The sequence below is a fragment of the Anoplolepis gracilipes genome, chromosome 4 (assembly GCF_047496725.1).
Source record: "Anoplolepis gracilipes chromosome 4, ASM4749672v1, whole genome shotgun sequence".
NCBI classification, from domain to species: domain Eukaryota; kingdom Metazoa; phylum Arthropoda; class Insecta; order Hymenoptera; family Formicidae; genus Anoplolepis; species Anoplolepis gracilipes.
Window position 1 is genome coordinate 17,038,410 of NC_132973.1, and position 10,329 is coordinate 17,048,738.

Here is a 10,329-nt window from a genome sequence, read left to right on the forward strand (position 1 = left end):
GGCATTATGCAATGTTTGATTTCAAATGAGTATGAAAATGCTTTTTTAAGTATTACATATCGACAGCAATTGCTGATAAGATTAACTATAAAAAGTTTAAATTCCAATAGTTTTACTGCAATATAATAGATGACATGTATCTGTGGCCACTCACATGCACAAATTATATTAAACATTATAAAATGTATGACAAATATATTATTAAATAATTATAGCAAGTTAAGAACTAATAATTGTTTAAAACACATAAATTTAAAAAAAAGAAAACTTAAAACATTATTATAATTTAATATTTGAACACGCGTTATTTATAACTACGCACGCACGCACGCACATACATGTATATATCCATTCAAACTATTATAATTAATGTTTTTGCAAGTGCAATATATTATATTAAATTTTATAATATAAATTTAACGTTTATTACGTTTCATTTAAAAAAGTTTATTTTTGTTTTATTAAGAAATGTATTTTTTTATAGTTTTAAAAATTTATTATTTTAAGTAAAAATTATTATATTAAATACAGAATATTGTATTAAATTATTGTATTAAATAGAAAAGAAAGATTTATTTTTATGTCACATGTTGATCTTATGTTTGTATTATATATATGTATGTATCAAAATAAAATATACTGATTCTAAATAATTTATTGTACTACATTTATTATTTATATTCTATTAACGGCGTAAGTAATCGACTGCAACAGTCGGCTACTAGCAGCTGATGCAAAGTTGCCACATTGGGTGCCACGGCCTTTTTTTTTTTTTAACGTAGGGAAAATGCATTCCACATCCTCCGGGGATCGGGAACTCCCTGGGGGTATGTGGGACTCTTCCTATTTAACGGGCATACCCACTAAAACCCCTACGAGTGCCTACGCTGACCATTCGCGGGGAGGGCGGGCCTCGCCAGCAGCATTATCCCGCGATCCTCTCCTGGCCTGAGTTCACCCCAAGGAGGAAACTCCCTTCACTGTGGCCCAGATGTTGTTGGGCCACATTTTCTTCACTGGCCTATTTAACGGTCCGATGGCAGAGTGTGCACCACTCCGCCGCCCTTCACTGGAGAGATTGGATGAAGGGAAACCCAGGTTTCCCTTCTCGAGTTCCCTTCCCTCTCTAGTGGAGGAGGGAGTCGAAGCCCAGAAGCGCACGCTTACGCGTTAGCTCGCCGTGCCCCGACCCCCCCGCCGCACGCGCCGCGGAATGGGTGTTCCGGAAGGAGGGAGACAGGAGGGGACACCGGGATGTGCCTTCCCCAGCGCCCCCCCCCCCACCCCGACCGGCTTTCGCGGCAGAGGGGCGAGGGATCGGCATATTAAATATACCGACCCCATGCTCACGGCCCCGACCGGGCCCTCCCCTCCACCCCCCACACCACTCCAACCCCATGGGACGCCCGCCGAAGTGGGATGCAGACACGTCACCACAGATTAATAGACAGATAGCCAAAGGCCCCTATAAAGATGAGACCTCCATTTTCGTGCGACAGAGTTTGCCCCTTACCGACACACTTTGCCCCTGGTTTGAGTCCGTGCTAAATTCCGCAAAAGACTTTGCCCCTGGTTCGAGTCCGTGCTAAATTCCGCAAAAGACTTTGCCCCTGGTTCGAGTCCGTGCTAAATTCCGTTGACTTTATCAAAAGACTTTGTCCCTGGTGCGAGTCAAGGCTAAACTCCTTTAATTTAGAAATAAATAATAGCTAGTCAGGCGAATCATATATAATAATTATATTGTTAATATTAATGTTTTACAATAAAAATTTTATAAATAACAAATTTTATTATATATTAATAAATATTTTTATTGTACTACTCTGTAAAAATTTATGTGAATATATAAAAGTTACAAATATAAAATATTTATTGTGTTATTTATAATTCATATATTCTTAATATATTTATAACCAAAATATTTTTATTAATATTTTTATTATCTTAATATATTGTATGCCAGCAATAACAAAATTGTAAAAAAATAAGAAATTGTAATTATTTATTTATTGATCATGTTTATGTATAACATAATATATATATATATATATATATATATATATACATATATATAGAAATGACATTTTATATAGGTATACTTAGAGTATTATATGACTATACAGTCATTCTTAAAACAAAAGTGCTAATAATAAATAAAAATATCGCGATAGTTTTAAAATAAGAAAATGATATTTTATGAATGACAGGGCTGAGATTGCGCGTGCTCAGGCACGACAAAATGACAAATAGGTAGCATATATAATAATAACCATTTTCATGATAATTAATATTGATTTAATTACAGCTGAAATCAAAACATATCGCAAATTGCTTGTAGAATCATTTTTATGTGTTTATACATACATTATTTGTAAAAAAATGTACTATTTCATACAATTCGAAACGTGGACATATAATAACAATGCTATTGTAAAATAAACATTATATTATAAAAAAAGCATTATTCATAAATTTTATTACTTGTCATTTCGTTATATCTAAACACACGAAATTTCAATCTTATCATTTGTGAAATATGATCATTTCTATTTAAAAACTATATAGCTTTATTTTTATATTAGAATTTTCGTTTTAAAATATTCTAAAGAATTTGCTGTAAAAAGATAATGACAGCACTTTAAGATATATCCTGTAAAAGAGATGAAGAAAAAAATTAGTCCTTTTAATGTATCAATGTAATTATAAATAAATGATTTAATTATTTTAATTAATGAATAATGAACAATTCAACGGATCGATTTAATTAGATATTATCAATATATGATCGAGATGGATATTGTAAATAAATTTGAATAGATGTAAAATAAATGTTCCTAATAGATTCGAATATATAGATTTGAAAAGAACAGTTGAAAGCGGGAATTAACTCCCAAACAGAAGAAACACGCATTTGCGTGTTGTTTCATTTATCGCTTGTTTTCGCTCAACTGCTCAACACTCATACATGTTCGGCGTTCTCGAGTGATCATGTCGAGTGTCTTATTGTTAGAAGTATATTGTGTTACTGAGCTATAATTTAGTGATTTTCAGTATCTTACAATTTTTTTATTGTAGTTACTGAAAAGTTACTGAAAACTTATCTTGTGATTTTTCTAAGTGTGGTGAAAAAATCACGAGATTAGTAGAAATTCGCTGAAATTTCTTTTTCGGTGTTTTTCTGTTCGCGCCCGGAGAGGTGTTTTTTTCAGATTATTTCAGATATTTTTCGTGAATGAAAATGGATAGTGATAGTGTGAAAAAGATTACGGTATTTGACAGATGTGCATATAAAAACTGTAATAATGTCAAATCAGAGAATTGTAAACTATTTCGTTTTTCACAAAGGACTGATATCAGATTTGACATTTGGATAAAAAACTGCAGTAAGTAAAAAATCAATACCAAAAATATTTAACAATAAATAAATAAAACTGAATTTTATTTTTAAAAAACAAAGAAATGACTGATAAGTCAAAAAAATTTCAAACAATTTTATGTAATAATTTAAACTTTTTAAATACATTTTAATAAAATAACAAACAATATAATTTTGTTAAAAATGTTCTTATTTCGAATTTCTGTGGTAGTATCATGTAGGATTTAAATATAATTGCGTTATACTAATTTTTGATTGTACTAAATTTGTTCATGTTGTACATACTGAGGAGATGTCGCGAAATACGAAATTGAATGAGCTGTAGTACATTCGATAGGGGCAATTGAGGATATAAAAAGTTTGAAAGGATTTAGGTGCATAGGCCTTAGCTTCTAACAAGGAAGTATATGACATGGTGGTCACCGATTAAAACGAGGATTTTTTTATGTGTAGTACTTAATTAGAAACAAGTTCTGTTAAAGCGAGAGAACACGCTTCTCAAGCATTCGTCTAAAAAAATGTTGAAGATTTGCCAGCATTTCTTAAGACGTTGCGATGAAGCATTATCGAAGCGCCCCGGTGACTCGGTTGATAGCGTTCTTCTTTAGTAACCACGAGATCCCTGGATCGAATCTCACCGTGTGTAACTATTTTTTTTTCTTTTATTTTTGTGTAATTTATTTTTTTTTGTTCCTAGGAATATTTTATAACATTAATAAATAAATATTACAGTTTTTTTAATAATTGACATTTTATTTTTAACATTTTTTTCCATATATTAAAAGAAAATTCGAATGCTTTCTGTCAAAAATATAATATAAGGAAATGTTTAATATACGAGAAATATATTACTACTAATAAAATAAATAAGTAAATTTACAATAATTATTTTTTTTCGTTAGCATATTAGTATTAATTGTAAATAATATATACAAGTCGAAATATATAAAGAACAAAAATAAATCAAAAAAATTTGTATAGCATACATTTTTTATTCTTACAACAAACGTTACATATTACAAAATTGTTATATCAAACAAAACTACAAAATTGTTATAAACTTTTAAATTACCAAAATATCCGCGTTATTATTGATAATTGTTATATACTTATTTATTTTATTAGTAGTAATATATTTCTCGTATATTAAACATTTCCTTATATTATATTTTTGACAGAAAGCATTCGAATTTTCTTTTAATATATGGAAAAAAATGTTAAAAATAAAATGTCAATTATTAAAAAAAACTGTAATATTTATTTATTAATGTTATAAAATATTCCTAGGAACAAAAAAAAATAAATTACACAAAAATTAAAAAAAAATAGTTACACATGGTGAGATTCGATCCAGGGATCTCGCGGTTACTAAAAAAGAACGCTACCAACCAAGCCACCGGGGCACTTCGATAACGCTTCATCGCAACGTCTTAAGAAATGCTGGCAAATCTTCAACATTTTTTTTAGACGAATGCTTGAGAAGCGTGTTCTCTCGCTTTAACAGAACTTGTTTCTAATTAAGTACTACACATAAAAAAAATCCTCGTTTGAATCGGTAATCACCACGTCGTATACTCCCCTGTAAGAAATTTGCACATAAAGTTAAAGTTCGCCAAGCTCTGTTTAAATACCTTTGACAGCGTCGTTAAAACGTGAAGCGCGTGACCGACTAGTCTAAGCCGCGCGATCATAATTTTATTCTTTGCAGCGAGTGAATTCAAGACTACGCGGTATCAACTTTTTTTTTAACAACTATTTTTCTATATTTTTTATTTTTCTATTTTTCTATGTGACTTGATAGCACTCAACGTAAAGATGGTGTGGTTCGGGTATTTGGGTCCGTATCAATCACGCTGCGAACTAGATTTCCGTCGCTGCAATTTTTTTTTCTCGTTTTTTTATTTTTTGTATGTAATTTTACTACAAATATTTATTTATCTAAAAACAAATTAATTTGTTTATAGATAAATAAACATTTGTGGTAAGATGTTGTAAGATTATGGGAAATACTACAATTTTTGTATAATATGTCATCTTATTGTAAAAAATAAAATTTTTTTATTGCGCATTTTATCGGTTTGGAAATAATTTTAATGAAATTTTTGTGATTAAAATGATACCAAATACAATATAAATCGGATATTTAATTAGAAAGATATTCATAATTATGACTATTGATTAATTAAAAATTATCCGATGTATGTCGTGTTTGGTGTCATTTTAATCGCAAAAATCTCATTAATCCATTAAAATTATTTTCAAATCGATAAAAGACAAAATAAAAAAAGTTTTATTTTCTGTAGTGAGATATATGATACGAAAAACAATGGATAAAGGAATCCTCGCGAGCAAGACTTCGGAACTCTTTGATGTCGTTTATCTCGCTTACTCCTTATTTGTTCTCTCTCTCGCTTTCGACGACTCACCAGTCTCGTGGAGATCTTATTTTATCTGTAATATAAATATCTTATAAAATAAAAATTCAAAATTTTGTTTCGTATTTTATCGGTTTGAAAATAAATTTAATGGATTAATGAAATTTTTGTGATTAAAATGACACCAAATACGATATAAATCGATATAATAATATTTAATTACGATATAGTAATATTTAATTAGAAAGATAATCGTAATTATGACAATTGATTAATTAAAAACCATCTATCATATTTCTTTTAAATAAATTTTCTCGAACACGGCTGAAGGTTACGCCTTTACTCAAATACTGTTCTAATAGAGTACTATACTAGAAAAAATCCCCGATCAAAATCAGTGACTTTAATTTCGCGCCTTCTCCTTGTCAGCCACGGCAATCTATGCTTTAATGACGCTGTCAAAAGTACTTGAGCAGAGCTCGGCGAATGCTTAACTTTATATACAAATTTCTCATAAATTAAGACCATGCACCCAAACCATCTTAGACTTTTTATATACCCTAGACCCCCGCTCTCTCCCTATCAAATGCACTGTAGCTCATTCAATTTTGTATTTTGAAGTTTGCGGCATTTCCTTAAAATTCTATTTAAATCTAAATCTCTTTATGGAAAATACGAAAATAATAATTTGTTTCAGATATTACATATTTATTTATATATTACAATACAATAACAGAGTGTATGCACACATTAAAAAACAATAAAATTTTTAATTAAGTTTCAATGACATTTTTTAATAAAAATTATTTTATTAATAAAATTAGAGTCATTTACGCAATGTGATTGGAAATATGTAATGTTTTTTCCCAGTGTATATACATCGTACATAAATAATATTTAAATAAATCTGATGTATTTAAACAGGTAATGAAAAGTTACTTAAGTGGTCCCCGGCATCAATTCAGAAAGCAGGATTATGTGCGGATCACTTTAATAAAGAAGATTTTATTAGCCGTACAAGATTGCATATTGGAAAAAATCCCATACCATGGGTTTTACAGGAGACTGCAAATTTTTCTGTCATTTCTGTTGAAGACAATGATAAAAGCATTGCAGAAGAAACTGGAATTATTAAAAAATTTATGCAGGATAATGTCGTTGACCATTCATCACAATCAAATAATCGAGATTGCACTCCGATGGAAGTCGATTACACCGACTTTCAAATAGACACCGCAGAAAGTACCAGAGATAACACAAATGAAGAAGTCGCAACAACAATGACAACTAAAAAGTGTTACCCTTCTGAAAAGGAACTTTTATGCAATTTTGGAAGTAACTTCACAGACGACGAGGAATGGCTCAATAAGGAAAATCTATTTCCATTATTTATTGACAATTACTCTCAAGGAGAAGTGGAAATAAAAACAAATGTGCAAAAGAAGCGAAAAAAACTGCAAAAGAAGTCTGCCCATCAAAAAGTGTATAACGAAGATGACATCACTGAAATCGAAAAATTAAAGAAAGAAAATTTGAGATTAAAAAAACTTCTTGAGAAAAAAAAGAAAACAAAAAAATATCATTGCTATGTTGCAACGTCGCAATTCTGAAGTTCGAAAAAGAAAGAGTGTTTGCAAACATAGTGTTAATGAATTTTTGGATGGAAAGAAGTGTCAAAAGCCACTTGCGAGAACAATGATTAAACTTCAATTACATAAAGGAACGTCAGAATATACAAAAAAAGAAAAAGATCTTGCGAAACAAATGTTTTATTATTCAGCAAGTGAATATTCACGGATGAGAAAGGCTGGATTAAATCTGCCATCAGTATCATCTGTCAGAAATTGAATTTCTGAAACAGAAATTCGACCAGGATTCTGCGAGGAAATATTTTCCAAAATTCAAGAAAGTTTATCTAAACTACCATCTTCTCAGACAGTTTGTTGTTTGAAATTTGATGAGATGTCGATAAAAAAATTTGAAGAATATAGTCGGAAATATATCTCATTGAAGGATTAATAGATCTCGGACCTTTGGGACGAAGCAATGAACCAGCGGGACATATTCTACTATTTTTGATAGCATTAATGCAGAAAATCCTTGGCGGCAAATAGTAGCATACTTTTTGACTAAAAGTTCAACACATAAGGAGATTATTGAACTCACCGAGATATATTTACAAAAATTTAAAAAAGTAGGGGCAAATGTACAGATAATCACATGTGACCAAGGTGGAGCAAATAGAAAAGCTTTTAATAATTGGAAAATTTCTCCACATGAACCGTCTTTCATTAAACAATGAAATTTATTTTGCTTCTTTTGATTGGCCCCATCTTATCAAACGGTTAATTAGCCAGTTGAGATCTCATAAGTATATTTATGTAAATAGCGAAATCATTACGTCTTTTTACGACTTATTTGCAACATGGCAATTTGACAAAAAATTAAATACTTCAAATTTATTGAATCACATTACCTACGCACACTTTTACCCAAACAATTTTGAAGTCATGAATGTGAAAAGAGCATTTCAAATGTTAAGTGCAAGATTTGCTGCAGCAATATCAACAGCAGGTCAAAGCAATACGTTAAAAAGTTTTTCATGGAAAGCATCTGCGGAATTTGTTTACAAAATGAATAAAGTAATAGATGCTATGAATGTATATCACATAAATAATTGGAAAGGAGAAAAGGATCCGTTATCAGATGATAATGCAATGGTTGAAGAATTATTAACGTCTTTCATTGAATGGTGTTCGAAGTGGAGTACTTCTCCCAACAAGATATCGAGACCTCCGTGCTTTGATGGAATGATTACTACTGTGGAAGCAATTTTATCAACGTATCGTTCCATCAAACAACATTATCCGGATTTCAAGCTTGCCACTGCACTATGCAACCAAGATTCTGTCCAACATACATTTGGAAAAATTAGAGGACGAGGAGGATTCAACCGTAATCCAACTGCCAGAATGGTACGGTTAACGTTGCAGCATATTTTATCAAGTGCATATATTTATGGAAGCGACAGAGGAAATGTAACTTGTCAAGAAACGTTTTCATTGACGGATGGTAAACCGGTAGTTCATGATGAAATAGAAAACAACAATATTCCATTACAAGAAGAATTTATTTGTTTAACTGAAATGGATGACGACTCTGATAATATCATTGCGACAGCCTTTGAAGAAATTATTAAACATTCAGAACAAAATTCCGACTCTTCGGATGAAATAACAAAGACCAACAAGGAGAACAACTTAAATTCAGAGGCATATGAAAAAAATGCAATTTCATATTTCGCAGGATATATTGCTCGTTACGGTTACAAGAATACAAAGTGCGACAGCTGCCGTGAAAAAAATTTGAAAACATCGATGGAAGAATTAAACGATAATGAAATCTATATTCAGCTACGTGAATATGAACATCAAGACGAAGATGATCCTGAAATAGAATGGCTATCAAGGCCAACAGATTCATTTTTGAAGATTATTACTCTACAACTTGAAGCAATAAATTTAAGTTACAAGACGTATTGGCATTTTAAAGATGTAAAGAAAAAGCTCTTTAAGATTTGTGTAAAGCACGTCCAGCATGCTGATGAAGATTGGTTTAACCAGAATAATGAGTGTTATCCATATAGAATTCAAATGTTAGACTTTATATTAAGAGTCAAGATATATGCAATTACAAAAAATAACAATGGAGGAAGAGAAGAAATAAATATAATATCTAAAAGATCAAAAGGAATAAAGATAAAATATCAAAAACTGAAGAACATAAAACATATGTAAAATCATCATTACATATATAAATAGATCGCGGCTCTTCGAGCGGTACGATCCGACTTATTTTACATTTACTTGCGGCATTTAATGCGGAACGAGTAAAACGATCGCGGCTCTTCGAGCGGTACGATCCGACTTATTTTACTTTTACTTGCGGCATTTAATGCGGAACGAGTAAAAAATATGTAAAAATTCGCGGCCTTATGACGGATCGAATAAAATGGGAGACAGTTAACTCGAAATTTTTTAAAATTAAAATATAATTTTTTACTTCTTTTATATATTAATTGTAGGTGCAAAATATTTACATTTTTTTATTTTAGCAACTATTATGTTCATATTATAAAGAATTCCGAGTTATGTGTCAATTGGCCTCCACGTGGCGTCTCCTGGAAATGCTCTATGAGCAGCTAACAATTGACACTTTAAGATTATTGTGTGTGTAATATTATACATATATATATATATATATATATATATATATATATATATTCATATATACGTAAAGGAGAGCTAGTCTCCTATGCTAAACCATAAGGAATCACGATAGAAAGGAATTATAAATTAAAATAACAGTACCAAATTGCATTAATTAAATCTTCCATATGGATTCTATAATAAAAGCAGATATGTCAATATAAAATATGTGATACAACAAAAGAGAAAATTAAAGGAAATTTAAATATAAAAGCATAAATTAATAAGAAAAGAAATATTAATGATGAGACATAATAATTTTGAGAATGAATATTAACTCTTGTTATAGTTAAATTAATAAGTCTCTCTT